The following is a 12,374-nucleotide window of genomic DNA, read 5'->3' as shown; positions in this document are numbered from 1 at the left end:
CAGCTGCATGTAGTAAATAGCAGTGCACATTGTCAAAAGTTTCACAAAGGAAAGCTCACACTCGAATATATTTAATGCACTCCAATTATGGAGACAAAGCATCAAAACAACCCTTTTGGAATTCACTGTTTTTGTGATGTCATTTGCATATTCTATCCACAAAAACAGCTTTCTGCTCTCTTATGCTGAATTTGTTAGTGGTTTGCTCTGGACTGCTTTCTGAATGAGGAAACATATATATGGCCCTATCATTGATCTCCCTGGTGATACCTCAGCTATCCAGGGCCATGGGGACTTTGAGATGATGAGACTTTGATGGCATTAGGTTGGAATAAAGAGTAGTGAGATCAGGGGCAGATGTTGGATGATTAGGTTTGGGTCACAAACACCACTCCAACTCATCAAAGAAACTCATCAGTTTCACAGATGACAGTTCCACTGCCTACTGCTAAGCTTGGGATTGGGCATGGAGACCGTGCGGTTTTATGGAGATGATAGGAGTGTTAAAATGAACTCCTGAATGAGCAAACAGTGCATCATAAAGGGGCTGAATTTCGCCAATTAGGGAATCTATGTGCAAACATTTGGACATAGAGTGCAATAGTCATAAAGGCTAGAGTCGTATCTTATTAAAAGTGAGACATTGTGCTTCATAATGAAGGAATAAATGACAGTTTGATATACATCTGAGCTGAGAAGTGAAGTACAAAACCCCTTAAGTCCAATTTATGCTCCTGCACTGAATCTACCCAATGTATGACATGGGTATCACATAGCTTTAAGACACAGCTGTGATTGGTGCATAGTTGGATCAAGTCCATGAGAGATTAACTGAGGAAATCGGGAAATCTGAACATCTGTACGACTCCTATCCGCCACTACAAAGACTTGCAGATGGCAGCATGTTCATGGGGATAGTTTTCGGCAAACGTGGATTTGGAATGAATGAAGATATAGAAGGGACAAATAAAATAAAATAATAAAAAAAGCGTCTCTATGAGGAGTAGGAATCCAGGCTGGTAACAAGTACCAGAATTATATTTGTTTAAAGCAGACTGGTCCATCAGTTGCTCTGCATACTGTGTTAGCCTCCTACCACCGTTCTTCAATAGTCCACCAACCAACTGCTTTCTGTGTCCACTGATGAAGGACTAGAGGACGACCAACGCAAAGTGTACAGCAACAGAAAAGCTACTGTCTCTGACTTTACATCTACAAGGTGGACCAACAAGGTAGGTGTGTCTAACAGAGTGGACAGTGAGTGGAAACAAGGTTTAAAAACTCCAGCAGCACTGCTGTTTGTGTATCACTCGTACCAGCACAACATACACTAACACATCACTACCACATCAGTGTCACTGCAGCACTGAGAATGGGCCACCACCCGAAACCTACCTGCTCTAAGGGGGTCCTGATCATTGAAGAACAAGGAAAAAATGAGCAAACAAAGTATGCAGAGCAAGAGACTACAGTAAGTAGTATAATAATTGTAGATCTTCAAATTGCTCCTGAATTGTCAGTGAAGCTGAGAGAATGGACAGTGTGTGTAGAAACAAGGAGGTTGTCATAATGTTCTGGCTGATTGGTGTAAAGTTTCTGTGGGAGTGAAAGTTGCCCTCACTAGCTACTTTATTAGCAACACCTGCTTGTTAGTGGCAATTCTCCAGCCAGCCAATCACATAGCTGCAGGACTGCATAAATCCATGCAGACATGGTTCAAGAGCTTCAGTGCGTTTAGATGTTCACATCAAACCTTATACTCGTAAAATATAGTTGTGCTATGGTTCTTTATTTAAAGGACAGGTTTTATATAGAACCCTGAACATATGAAGAACCTTTTACATGATTAAAGGTTGTTGTGAAGTGGTTCTTTAGATTGTTACAAAATGTGCTATAGATGGTTCCATATAGCACCATTTAGAAAAGGGTTCTATATGGCATCAAAAATGGTCCTTCGATTGTTATGATTTTAAGCTTGTTACAATATGTTTTTGGTGCCAAATAAAACTCTTCTCTAAAAGGTGCTATATAGATCCGTCACAATTTCCCATCAAACTGAAAAGCCCTGTCACAATACAAAGAACCCTTTAATCATGCAAAAAATTTTCAAGTGTTCTGGGTTCTATACGGAACCATTTTCTTTACTAAAGAAACCATATAGAACCATAATATTTAGGTGTGTAGAAGTGAGAGAAAAGAGTGATTTCTGTTAAAGAAAGGGACTAAAACCAAAGCATCAGAAAAATTGAATGTCAGAGGAGAATGGCTAGACTTCCTCCCAGCAGGATGGTTACAGTGACTCAAAGAACCACTCTTTACAACGCAGGTGTTCAGGGAAGCACAAAGTAAAATTCTGTGGCGGATGCGCAACAACAGAAGACCACACCAGGTTCCACTCCAGTCAGCTAGGGACAAGAAAGGCTACAGTGGATACGGAGTCACCCTAAATGAAGTATTGAAGACAGGTAAACATATTAACCTTAGCTAAATCTGTTTCTAGTCTAGTCTAGGTCATCTGGGCCTTCTAGCAGCAGTGGAATAGCAATACCTGGATTTGTAGATCAGCACTTTAATTAATGCCAAATATATTGAATTAAGCTGAATCGCTTAATAACCAACCACGACCTTGAAATGGATTAATTGGCAAATATGATGATGATGACTTAATAACCCAGTAGCTATTAGGATCATGTACAGCTGGTTTAAGCAGGGTTTTTTTTAGTTGTTATTCATGCACTTGTTTAGAGATAATACAAATTGTCACAATTAAAATGTTGGTTTGAAGGGTAGGGGTTGCGTCTTAAAATAGCTGTACTGCAATTTCCAAATATGTCTTGTTCTTTGTCATTTTTAAAGTTGACTTTCCATGTTCCAAAAAATGCACTTACATTATAATATTTGTTGGGACTCCACAGCAGAATAAAAATGCCAATTTGATCATTCTGAGCTGAGCAGATTTAACCAAGGATGTAAAAAAAGAGAAGGGAATGTGAAATGTGAAAATTGCTCTGGTTTGGCTAGGCTAATATCAGGTTGCTGTTGGGAAACGAGTGGAAGATGGTCATCAAAATGTCAACCTGAAAAAAAAAAATGTTGAAAACTGAGGAGGAAGAAAAAAGATCACGTTGACTAAAATAAGACGGCAATCAAGAGCCTACACCTCGCCTCTGCTTGTTTTGTATTGTTTCCCCCTTCCCCTGCTGAAAGAAACCAGAGAAGCTTTGATTATAGAGGAGCCACAATAATGGCCCTTTGTGCTGTGGCATTTTCATTGGAGCATATGGGAAAGGTCTGAGGGAAGACATTAACCTAAATGGCTGAGGGGAGCTTGCTGAATGAGTTTTGCTCTTTTAGGCTTTGATATGGCTTCATTTTGCTCTCAAATATGCCTTCAATAAGCCATATTAACGACATTGTGATGCTAATGGTTTGGTGAGGTGCTAGGCTAACTCGCTAAGACATTAAATCTGCTTTTGATTTCACATTAGAATGAATTCTCTCAGGGATTATGCTGGATGTTGCCTGGCTGTATCTATATTAGGGTTTTATCCCTCTATACATTGTTTTATGTGCATTTTTATACGCCGCCTCACTCAATAATTCCACACACAGCTCCACACTACACTTTTGGCCAGTTTCTGTTTTTGCTCAAGCTAAGTATTAATCATAGGATCAAATAGTAGGCCTTAATATTCCAACTGAAAATGTGTGTGGGTATTGATCCTGGCACCTGTCTGACATGGTGCTAGCCAATAGGCTATGATCTGTACACCTGTTGATGGGACTACACTAATACTTATGAGTACATACTATGTGCTAAAGTATTTGTACAGTATATAGCACTGTGTGCTATAATTAAGTGTGCATTTGGCAGGCTAGTACACAAAATTAACAGAGTGAACTGTTGCTATGTGCCTGTGTCTATAACTAACATACTCAAAAACTGAATTCTTTTACGTATACACTGTGGATTTCTTATGGAGCTTTTCCACTGCATAGAACCTAGATTCCTCCAGGTGCTCCAGCTTCCTCCCACAGTCGAAAAACCACATACTGGGAGGTTGATTGAAATTGCCCATAGCTGTGGCCGTGTGTGAAGCCCTCTGATGGACTGACACCCAGTCCAAGAGGTGTTCCTGCACTCTAGGTATACTATGCCAGAATAATTGAACCCAGAATATTTGCCCTCATTCTCATTGAGACATCTACATGTTCAGCCTGTTGGAGCCCTTTTAAAATCCCGTTGTCTCAAAGTGTTGCATTAGCGTCACTGTGACAGAAACACATTTAGGATCCGCAGCCTTTGCAGACAGTGTAAGGATTACAGCACGTAATTGAGCATTAAAAATTCCTCCTCCTCCCCCTCCTCTTCCTCTGGACATCTCCGCTCTCTTATCTTCCATTTTTCTACCCACAGTTTCTGTGTACACTGGGTTGCCAATTACTTTCTAATCTGCATTAGAGGGAATTACCATAATAAAGATTGCCAGACGAGTTTGAGGATTTATTTGTTTGGGGGGCTTAGGGGTTGCCGTTCTGGCGGAACATTGCAGTGGCCGAGCGTCACTGCTTTCACTGCTGCTTATCTTTCTGCTTTGTTAACATTGCATGCACACACGCGCGCACGCACGCGCACATTTCAAAAACATGCTAGATGCATGTGGCTCTGAAATAACATGGGAGCATACAGTTGTGTACAGTTTTTTGCATAGGGGATTACACCAGCCGCTTCCACGTTGCAGACCGACGTCTGTGCCTCTACTTAGAGCACCTAAGCAGTGTTGAAAAAAAACTTGTGTTAGGCAAGGTAACGCTCGTATGCTAATAGGGCCATTTAGACATTTCAGGCAGTGGGCAACCAGTCACAAGCTACTTGATACAAATCAAAACCAATTGCACACCTGGTTGACCTTTGTCAGACTACAGTTAGATATCTACACTTGATTTAGCCAACCCAAATAGTATCTGGTCAACTGTTCTTATGGGGGTCCTATTCCATTAATGGGTAGGCAATAAAGAAGGGTTATTAGCAACAATATATGGGAAAGGTTTAGTGTCAGTACAGTACTGTGCAAAAATCACTGTCATTGTTTATTTTTTTAATACAGGAGGTCCTCGGGTTACGTCAGTCCCAAGTTACGATGTTTCGTGGTTACGACACATCTCCCATTTACTCTATAAAGCCTTATTTCGACTTAAGTGGTTTTGCGTCGTAACGTGAACTTCGTGTTTGGTGTACGCAGCGGAAGAATACACGGTTATGCGGGACCGAGAAGGACGGCGTCACCCCAGTTGCATTGTACGCCATTTTAGCTTGCTTATACATCGTTCTCTCTCACGTGTGCTTACAGTATGTTATTTACGTACAGTATGTACGTATGTTCCGACTTACACCAAAAATTGGTTTACGGCGCAACGTAGGAACGGATCAACGTCGTAAGTTGAGGACCCCCAGTATATTTATTTATTTGTTTATTTGTTTGTTTTTTAATTATACTTTTCCAGCTGATTCTTGCCATTGAGCATGATCTTAGACATGAGCGTTACTGCTCCAGATCACCCAATGTTTTGATTTTTTTGTAGAGATTATACAAGGTGTGTGTGCAATTGAACATTATGTCCATCTAAAACAGGGCTGAACTTAGTTCAGAGAGCAAAGAGTGCCTGCAAACTGTAGGTTATGTTGTACTGTCTATGCTAGGTGGCAAAAGACCTCTCGCAAGCTTTGTAAATTATGTGCAAAATATGATTCATAAAATGTACACTGTTTATATTCACAGATATTCGGACAACACAATGCAAATTAATCTTCAAGGCAATTTAATTTTCTATGCTGTAAGCAACATATCAGTACTGTGTATACATATACCCTAATAATACTTGCACCACGACAACAATGCACAAAATACTAGACAGCGAGAGTTGCGGCTTAAATCCCAGTGTAAATGCAATTTTTGAAAGCACAAATCATTATTTCATGACCTACATTGTGCACTACATGGAGGAAGATTTGTGAGGTCCAGCCCTAGTGTTTTGCCGGTGTAATTTCAGACACATCAAAGCATAGGAATAAACACTCTTAGGGCACAATTCAATGCAGAAGCATAAATAGGCCTTAACTTAATTCTAACCATAACAATGACCATTAAATATTTGTTAGAAATGTCTGGGATAAATTTATGGGATAAAAATACTGAAGTCACTAAGTATAAAATGTGTAGGTAAAAATGGGAAAAGTGAAAGCCAAATGCTTGTAATACTTGTATGAACTTGACACATTATGACAATGTTTGGAATCAATCAGCTCAGTCAGGGTTGGCGATCTTTAACTACACTGATCCAGCATCAACTGTACATCTCAACATTCTCTTACGTTTTTCTCATCACTTAACAGTAATGCTTTTAATTTCCCTTCAATAATAGCACAAACGTTCCTGTCTCCTTGGCAACAGCACTCTACGCTCCTCACCCATTAGCCTCGAGCCAGCATGTCAAAGGGTCAGCATTTGTGAATAGTGTTGAGTGCTTGTTAGATTTGGACTCACCTGACAAGGTGGCCATTACTCATCCAGCACACTTTTTCCCCAAATAGCTTCAGGAAAATGCAGTGGCAGGAGCCCCTTGGGTTAGTGCAATAAGCTAACTCCTGCTATCACTCTCCACTCAAAGCACAGCATGTTGAAGGAGAAGGGCTAATATAATCAAAACTAGTCGGAAGGTTGTCGAAATGACGTGCATGCAAATTGATACAAGGCATTCATTAAAGGGCTGCTATTGAATCAAATCTTGAATTCCCCCCCCCCCCACTGCGAGGGTCCCAGAGGGCAAAGAGTGCTGCGTACAATTGTGTGTGTGTGCGTGTTAGCGTTAGCATACTTCTTTGAAAATAGTCTCGCTAGCTGTAAAGGGTTGTTAAGTCTGTCACTCAAAGCCTTGCTGCAAATGAGCAATGGGACTCAATTGTAGCAAGACACATAAAAATGCATCGCTCCATAGCTCATAAAACACAGCAGGTTCATATTCCAGACCAAATCAACTGGAGCCAAATAAACAAACAGCTTTAATACAGTGTGTGAAAGGGGGTGGTGGGGAGGTGGTCTATTTTCCCATGTAATTATCCCTTTAGATGCATCATACATGTACTGTAACTGCATGCTGAAGTGGCGCTGTTAGAAACGCCATGTTAGCATCTTATGTTAGGCGTAATGTGTTTCTATCCACTTGGTCTAATTGGTCAGTCCCGGGCTGGAGAGATGTGAATTGATTTATCTGCGGTGTAATTCATTTGGACATTGTAAACGTACGGTCATCAAGGGATTCATAAAATTAACTGCAAGTAATGCAGTCAGGGACTGTTTTTGCAGTTCAAGTGGGGTGGTACTGTTTAAGTACATTCTAAGAATTGCTGGGAAGTATTTATTTATTTATTTATTTCTGTACTAGCTCAAATATGGGCAATGTTTTTAGCCAAAAAAAACAGATTAGTTAAAAGCAACATGTTATTTGAAGCATGCTACTGGTCTGGATGTCTGTTTACAGTAAACAATACCTCAAATTTGCTAAAGCTATTCAAACTCAGTAATTCACACTTTTACACATTACATTTCATCAAAAATAACAAGACAAAAAACATTAAATAAAAGTTAAGGGATTCATTTCTTTCAGGTTAAATTTAATATATAAGATACTCCAGCTCCTGTTCACTGATAGTGCTGTTTTGCTAAACCCATGCAAGCAATGTTATACCGGAAGAAGAATGACTGAAACAGTGCTGTAAACTGTTGTTGGAGGACATCAGAGAGAAACATGTAAATCCTTCTAATATTTCAGCTTAGTCTCAGTCTTAGAGTTATGATTAAGATTTGGATTATGGTTTAGGTTAGGGACAGGTTTAAGATAGATTTTTCAGAACAACACACAATTGTAAGAATTCAGGAAATTGGTCTGTTAGACAACTACCTACACCCCACTTTGCTCAGATTCTCTCTGGAAGAGGAATTATTTAAGTGTAATGTAAGTAAGTTAAGTTATGTGCATCCATTTATTTTTACTGCAACCATGACAACAGAGCTCTGATTGGTCATCCTCACTTCTAGCACTGATACAGATAATCAAGTTGGCTCAGCGTACATTTTGTTCACATTTTTACATCTGCTCAGTAATGAGGCTTAGAGTTTAATAATTTGCTTGTCTTCTCTTGGACACAGTTTGGCAAAAACATGCCAAAATATAGGCTTCATGATATCCAAGAATATACTACCAGTGCAATAAGGTCATTGCCATCAGGACAGTGGCAGCAGTTGTCTAGCTTTTCATACTCAGTGAACTTTTCTCCACAAACAGAACAGCAGCTGCGCTTGTATATTGATTACCAGAAATTACATCATATCTGGATACAACAGCAGGGTTTCCTTTTTCCTGACAGTGAGGCTGCTGTAAGTTTGCTAACAAGTATGCAGCTGTGGAAGGTTGAAATTCATCTTGTGACAGATAAGTTTGTCGGTTTTTTGTTTTTAAAGTGGTGTTTCAGGCTGAAACTACATTTGATAGTTATTTGTCATGTTACGATTCACTTAGTCTTCGTCCTTTTGTCAGAATTCACTCGTTACAACACTCTGCATGCCTTTTTTCCTCCAAATATACACATCTGCTAACATTGCTACTCAAGATTAGACTAGTCACATGAGAAACAGCTTTACCCTAACGTATAATAATATATCACATCAATATAATGTTTCAACTAAACAAAATCACCAAAATAGCAGCCATAAATGAACTAATTTTAGCTTTCCTTCATCCATGTATTAGCAGCTCCCCTTATTAAATGATACTTTTAGAGGTTATTTCTGTCACAGTTCCAGGGACTAAAAACACTGACAAATAGATCACAGAAGACTCACTGATGGATGAACCTAATAATTTGAGAGAAAATTTCCAGAATAAAACAAAAGACAGTAGTGTAGAGTATGAGAGTTGAAGACATCTCCTGCCCTTGGCAACATTTTTGTCTATAAGTGAAGCTTAAGAAAACAGATAATATAGTGATATAGTGGTGCTAACTGGAAGAGAGACACAAACAAAAAATAAAAAATAAATTGATTATAAAAACCTGCCAATCCCAGGTATGCTCAAGACCACCTCAATGTTTCAAAGCGCTATTGAAACAATGTCCTGCAGACAGACAAGACTAAAGGGAACCTAATAGTGTGTGGCTGCCTCGCTGCCTCAGGGCTTGGATGGATTTCAATCACCGAGAAAGCGATTGATCTTCAGGTTGTGTTATGAAATTCCACCGCAGAATGTTGGGCCGTCTGTCCGTGATCGAAACCTTAAAGCGGTTAGGTCAGGCAACACGACAGCCAGCCAAAATTCAGGAGTAAATCAACAACAGAGAGGTTCAAACAGAAAGTGTAACACTTAAAATGTCAAAGTCTTGATCCCAATCCCATTGAAATTCAGTTGAAACACAGAGGTCCCTGACATGAGCTTGAAGCAGGCCGTTGGAGAAAGCCCTCACAAAATGGAAGAAAACCGTTTTCGACGATGGGACTGGGATGAACACACAGCTTCAGAACACATTTGATTGAGGTTATTGCCAGTAAGGGGTTGGTTTGTTGACTAAATACAAGAGGTCACAATCTTTCTACACCAAGAGTCTTGAGTGTTTCAGTAGAATATTGAGTTCAACATGTAAAGCATCAACATTCTTATGTAAGGCATCGGATCGTACAAGATCTCCAAACATTTATGTATCTTTACACTTATATAGCGCCTTTCTAGACACCCAAGGACGCTTTACAATCCACACTGCTCAGAACACTCAATCCACACACTGGTGAGAAGTGGAAGCCAAACGCGCACAGCGTACTCTCGACCAGGAACAACCGTCCACCTGGAGGACTGCATCGGGCACTGGGGTTTAACCCAGGACAGAGCGCCAATCCATATCTGGGCACACACACATTCACTCACACACTCATTAACTCACAAACCAGGACATTTATTAGACTGAAGCCAATTCACCTACCCTCCATGTTTTTGGACTGTGGGAGGTAACCGGAGACCCCGGAGGAAACCCACTCAGACACAGGGAGAACATGGAAACTCCACCCAGATACGACTTGAACCCAAGATCCCAGCGCTGGGAGGCGAACGTGCTAACAACTAAACCACTGTGCCGCCCAAGTACGTATTTTAATAGAAAGTGCACTTCAGAACATTCATAAAATTTCCATGTCTGGCTATATTATAATTTGTAGATGTAGTGTTCTTTAAACCAGCTCTGTCCACTGATGGTGGTGGTGAGAGGGTGGGGTGGTGGTTTTGATTCACGGGTTCTTCAGTGACCCTGAGTGAATCAGTTCACGAATCGAGTTCAAATTCAAAGCAATGATTCAAAACATTGTTTAAAAGCATGGGCTGCACATGCTCTGACCTTGTGTACACACAGCCGCAGGGAAACTCAGAGATGATACACAGCTCGCATTAAACACCTGATTATACTTCAGACCGTGTGTTTGTGACAAAAAGCTGAGGAATAACGCATTGAACGAGTCACAGAAAGTACTTTGGAACTTTGAAGGGTCACTTATTATTGAGTGTTTAATCATGGATCATTGAAAGCTACACGCAACCACATCCGAAGCTTTGATAAGAAACTAAACAAATGGCACAAAACCAATTGTGGGATTGGTTGGAGGTGGGTGGACGATGTTGTCAAGGTGGCCGCCGTAAACGTCAAACACCTTAAACTGTAAACCTTGAGCTGTAGTAAAACTGAAATGATGTATGGGTTGGTGTTTTTTTTACATGTGAATGTAAAATCAGATCTAATCTGGTCATGCTGGGGATGCATTTTAATGCCAAGTGTAAACAGAATCCAGTCAAATTATATCCTGATACTGTGTGGATACCAAGTTCATGATGGTAAAAAGTGCAAGCAGGCCCTTCAACTTTCATTAAACACAGAACAATGCTATTTCCAACTTTATGGAATTCTGTTGGGGTTTAGTTTTAGGATTAGTGTTTTAATCTGCACTAAATTATGCTGTTTCTAACCTTTTCAAATCAAATCAAATCAAATTTATTTATATAGCGCTTTTCACAACTGATGTTGTCACAAAGCAGCTTCACAGAATTCCAGTAAGACAAGATTTGACATGAAATGTAAAGACAAATGTAAAACCCTCAAGTGAGCAAGCCAGGGGCGACAGTGGCAAGGAAAAACTCCCCCAGCTGAGGAAGAAACCTTGGGAGGAACCAAGGCTCACAAGGGGTGACCCATCCTCCTCTGGTCAATCTACTGGTGATGATAGTTAGTAGTCCATGAGAACTTCAGTGTAGGGACAGCTTCAAGGCACTTGGTGGTTGCTGGAGCATGGGCAGCTGGTCTGAAGCATGGAGGAGGATCTCGACAGTCATCCATCAGTGTCCAGACAGACAGGTGGGCAGTCGTTTACTCGGAAAGATGTAAAGGGATGGAATTAGTTTTGAACTGTTTTGTGTTTGTAAAGTAGAAAATATGAAAATTTCCAGAGTGTGGCTAATGACTCCGGCAGATCTGACTATGACAGCATTAACTAAAAGGAGAGAACCAGAAGGACACACAGACACGGGAGCATCCTGAAACACTGGCATCCCTCCGCTCCACCGTCAACAAACCTGAGTGATCGCGAGAAGCGGCGGGACGACAGCACCAGCATCTCAGTTTACTATAATTCCCTGTGTCCATGGACCCCCCGGATCTGCCGCCTTTATCTATGGGGGAGCATTAGCTACCAAATGATAAACTAAACAAATGAGTTTTTAGCCTACATTTGAAGATTGCGACTGTGTCTGAGTCCCGAACATTTTTTGGAAGATCATTCCAGAGTTGGGGGGCTTTATAAGAAAAGGCTCTTCCCCCAGCTGAGGCCTTCTGAATTCTGGGAACATTTAAAAATCCAGTATTCTGTGATCTGAGTGAACGTGGAGGCTCATAATAGGAAATTGTATCTTGAAGATATTCAGGAGCAAGCCCATGTAGAGCTTTATATGTTAATAACAAAATTTTGTAGTCAATGCGGAATTTAACAGGCAGCCAATTAAGTGATGATAAAACTGGGCTGATATGTTCAAATTTTCTAGTTTTAGTGAGGACCCTAGCTGCAGCATTTTGAACTAGTTGAAGTTTTCTTAAATTGCTGCTGGTGCATCCTGACAGTAGTGCGTTACAGTAGTCAAGCCTTGAAGTAATAAAGGCATGTACTAATGTTTCTGCGTCCTGGAGGGATAAGGCATTTCTAATCTTAGCAATATTGCGAAGATGTAAAAAAGCTGTCCTAGTGATACTACCTATGTGTTGATCAAATGATAAATCTGGGTCAATTATGACA

The sequence above is a fragment of the Hoplias malabaricus genome, chromosome 2, assembly GCF_029633855.1.
Source record: "Hoplias malabaricus isolate fHopMal1 chromosome 2, fHopMal1.hap1, whole genome shotgun sequence".
NCBI lineage: Eukaryota > Metazoa > Chordata > Actinopteri > Characiformes > Erythrinidae > Hoplias > Hoplias malabaricus.
Note: the sequence above shows the minus strand (reverse complement) of the source record.